We start from the raw sequence: 4,422 nt of genomic DNA, 5'->3' as shown, positions 1-4,422 counted from the left end.
TAGGGGGCAGGGTGCAGGGTAGGGGAAGGGGAGGCAAGGTTAGGTTAGGTTAGGTTAGGTTGGGTTAGGGTTATGTTAGGTTAGGTTAGGTTAGGTTAGGGTTAGGTTAGGTTAGGTTAGGTTAGGTTGGGTTGGGTTAGGTTAGGTTAGGTTATTTTTCATTTTTTTCCGTTTTTTCGATTTGTTTCGAATTTTTTCCGATTTTTTAAAGATTTTTCCGGATGGATTGGTACGCAGTAGGGGGCAGGGGTTCCGGGGTGGGGGGGAGGGGGATAAAGGTTAGTTAGGTTGTTAGGTTGGGTTAGGTTAGGTTAGGTTAGGGTTAGGTTGGGTTAGGTTGGGTTAGGTTAGGGTTAGGCTGGGTGAGGTTGGGTTAGGTTAGGTTAGGTTGGGTTGGGTTAGGTTAGGTTAGGTTTTGCTATTTTTTTTTCAAATTTTTCTGTTTTTTCGATTTTTTCGAATTTTTTCCGATTTTTTAAAGATTTTTCCGATGGATTGGTACGCAGTAGGGGCAGGGGGTGCAGGGGTAGGGAAGGGCAAGGTTAGGTTAGGTTAGGTTAGGTTAGGTTAGGTTAGGTTAGGTTAGTTAGGTTAGGTTAGGTTAGGTTAGGTTAGTTAGGTTAGGTTGGGTTGTAGGTTAGTTAGGTTTTGCTATTTTTTATTTTTTCGTTTTTTCGATTTTTTAATTTTTTGATTTTAAAGATTTTTCCGATGGATTGGTACGCAGTAGGGGCAGGGGTTCCGGGGTGGGGGGAGGGGAGGCAAGGTTAGGGTTAGGTTAGGTTAGGTTAGGTTAGGTTGGGTTAGGGTTGGGTTAGGTTAGGTTTTTGCTATTTTTTCTATTTTTTCCGTTTTTTTCGATTTTTTCGAATTTTTTCCGATTTTTTAAAGATTTTTCCGATGGATTGGTATGAGTAGGTGTGGTTCCGGGGTGGGGGGAGGGGAGGCAAGAAGGTAGAAGAAGAGGTTAGGGTTGGTTAGGTTAGGTTAGTTAGGTTAGGTTGGGTTAGCTGTTAGCTATAGGTTATATTTTTTCAATTTTTCCGTTTTTTCAATTTTTCGAATTTTTAACCCGAACCCCCTAACCCAACCTAACCTAACCTAACCTAACCTAACCCAACCTAACCTAACCTAACCTAACCCAACCTAACCTAACCTTGCCCCCCACCCCGAACCCCTGCCCTACTCCTTAACAATCCATCGAAAATTCAAAAATCGGTAAAAAATCGAAAAACGGAAAAAATTGAAAAACAAAAACCAACCTAACCTAACCCAACCTAACCTAACCTCACCCAACCCAACCCAACAAAACCTAACCCAACCTAACCTAACCTAACCCAACCTAACCCAACCCAACCTAACCTAACCAACTCTAACCTAACCCAACCCTAACCTAACCTAACCTAACCTAACCTTGCCTCCCGAACCCCTTGCCCCTACTCTCACTAATCCATTGGAAAAATCTTAAAATCGGAAAAAATTCGAAAAACGGAAAAAACGGAAAATTGAAAAATAGCAAAACCTAACCTAACCCAACCTAACCTCAACCTAACCTAACCCAACCTCACCCAACCTAACCTAATGTAACCCAACCTAACCTAACCCAACCTAACCTAACCTAACCTAACCTAACTCTCCCTCCTCCCAGGAACCCTGCCCCCTACTCCACTAATCCATTGAAAAATCTTTAAAAATCGGAAAAAATCGAAAAAATCGAAAAAACGGAAAAAATTGAAAAATAGGAAAACTTAACCCAACCCAATCCAACCTAACCTAACCTAACCTATTCTAACCCAACCCAACCTAACCCAACCTAACCCAACCAACCTAACCTAACCTAACCTAACCTAACCCAACCCAACCTAACCTAACCCAACCTAGCCTAACCCAACCAACCTAATCCTAACCTTGCCTCCCTACCCCCACCCCGAAACCCTGGCCCCTACTCACCAACCAATGGAAAAATCTTTAAAAATCGGTAAAAAATCGAAAAAACGAAAAAACGGAAAAAATTGAAAAATAGCAAAACCCAACCTAACCTAACCCACCTAACCTAACCTAACCTAACCCTAACCCAACCTCACCCAACCTAACCTAACCCAACCCAACCTAACCTAACCTAACCCAACCTAACCTAACGAACTCCAACCTAACCTAACCTAACCCAACCTAACCCAACCTAAACCTAACCTAACCCAACCTAACCTAACCTAACCTAACTTAACCTAACCCAACCTAACCTAACCCAACCTAACCTAACCTTGCTTCCTCCCCCACCCCGGAACCCCCTTCTACCTCACTAATCCATTGAAAATCTTAAAAATCGGAAAAATTCAAAAAATTCGAAAAACGGAAAAATTGAAAAATAGCAAACCTAACCTAACCCAACCCAACCTAACCCAACCTAACGTAACCCAACTCACCCAACCTAACCTAATGTAACCCAAACTAACCTAACCTAACCCAACCTAACCTAACCTTTTCCCTCCCCAGGAACCCCCTGCCCCTACTCCTCACTAATCCATTGGAAAATCTTTAAAAAATCGGAAAAATCGAAAATCGAAAAACGGAAAAAATTGAAAAATAGGAAAACTTAACCCAACCTAACCTAACCTAACTAACCTAACCTATTCTAACTCAACCCAACCCAACCCAACCTAACCTAACCTAACCCAACCTAACTCAACCTAACCTAACCCAACCCACCCAATCCTAACCCAACCTAACCTAACCTAGCCTAACCCAACCTAACCTAACTCAACCTTGCTCCCCTCACCCCCCCACCCCGAAACTCCTGCCTCTACCCTACTAATCCATCGGAAAATCTTAAAAAATTCTTTAAAATCGAAAAAATCGAAAAACGGAAAAAATTGAAAATAGTAAAACCCACCCAACCTAACCCAACCCAACCCAACCTAACCTAACCTAACCTAACCCAACCTCACCCAACCTAACCTAACCTAACCCAACCTAACCAACCTAACCCAACCTAACCTAACGTAACTCAACCTAACCTAATCCTAACCTAACCCAACCCCAACCTAACCCAACCCACCTAACCTAACCTAACCTAACCTAACCTAACCTAACCCCACCCAACAACCCCGTCCAGTGTAGTATCTTATTATGTAATGGAGAATGACAAGTCACATGGTCGGTCTAGCTGGGTGTGTTTATTCTTCATTGTTCGTTACAACGCGTCTAACATGTTTCGTGGTTTACACAAGCCTAACACTTTCTGACTTTGGTAAGAAGTAACATAATATATAATGTATATATAATCAATAAATGCAGCATATAAACATACATATATATAACAGGCAGGAACACTTGTTGTTTACATTTGGGGTAGGATCAAGATTGCATTATGAGGTACTATATGCATCAAGTCATGTTTGCCACAAGTATTTTTTGGCTTTGTAGTAGAATTGAAAGTGTTTAACTAGCCAAATGTGTGAAAACATGAGTATTTAATATTAATTATTTAGTTAGTTAGTTAAACAGCTAATTGATTTTATCAATGTTGAAACAACAGTCGTTTTATTTCTTAATTGTCTTAACTGTATTTGTTCCAGTTCTAATCAACAACAGTTGAATTTTCTCATCACTGATGTTATACTAGAACTAGAACAAATACAGTTAAAGACAATTGAAATAAAAATCAGGTTAATTTTTTTTCAACATTTGATAATTATAAAATCACTTAAATTAGACAGTTTTGATTTAACTTATTCATTATAAATAACTAGGCCTAGAGTTACTGTTTTAATTTAGTAACACAATATATTTATATAGTTAAAATATCTACTTTATTTTGTAAATATAAAGTAATTTAATTAATGAGAAATTCAGTAACTTACTTGTTACTTCACAATCCACATCAAACCACACTAAAATAGTCACATTTCGTTGATACTGCAAGAGCCTGAGTGAGGGCTGAGAGGCTAGGAATGAACCTAGATAATTTCGACGTTCAGGAACGTTCTTAAATGTGTATAAATAAAGCCGCTTCCATTGGTTTTCTTGGCTTAAACCCTTACAAAACATAGTTAATAAACAAAATGGGATAAATATTTCTAACCAAATTTATGCGGTGGTTTTTACACTAGCCCATTAGGTCTTATCGCAAATATGATCTGGTCACTACAAGGCATAATACCTTCAGAAGAATAACCTGTGGTGCCCCTTCTTTTGGTGCCCTAAGCACGTGGCTTATTTTGCTTAATGGTTAATCCAGCCCTGAGTATAATGCTGTAAATTATATAATACAGTATATAATATGGTGCACCAGCTGTCATTTTTCCTTGCCAACCTTATCCTACTCTGGCCAATCAATCAAGAAGAAGGGCTTCATTTGGACCCATATGGTGAAATATTCCTTTCTTTATAAATAGAAAATGAATACAATCATATAGATATATG

Source organism: Homarus americanus, unplaced genomic scaffold (genome assembly GCF_018991925.1).
Source record: "Homarus americanus isolate GMGI-L3 unplaced genomic scaffold, GMGI_Hamer_2.0 scaffold45698, whole genome shotgun sequence".
In the NCBI taxonomy this organism is placed as follows: Eukaryota; Metazoa; Arthropoda; class Malacostraca; order Decapoda; family Nephropidae; genus Homarus; species Homarus americanus.
This window is presented reverse-complemented; position numbering follows the sequence as displayed.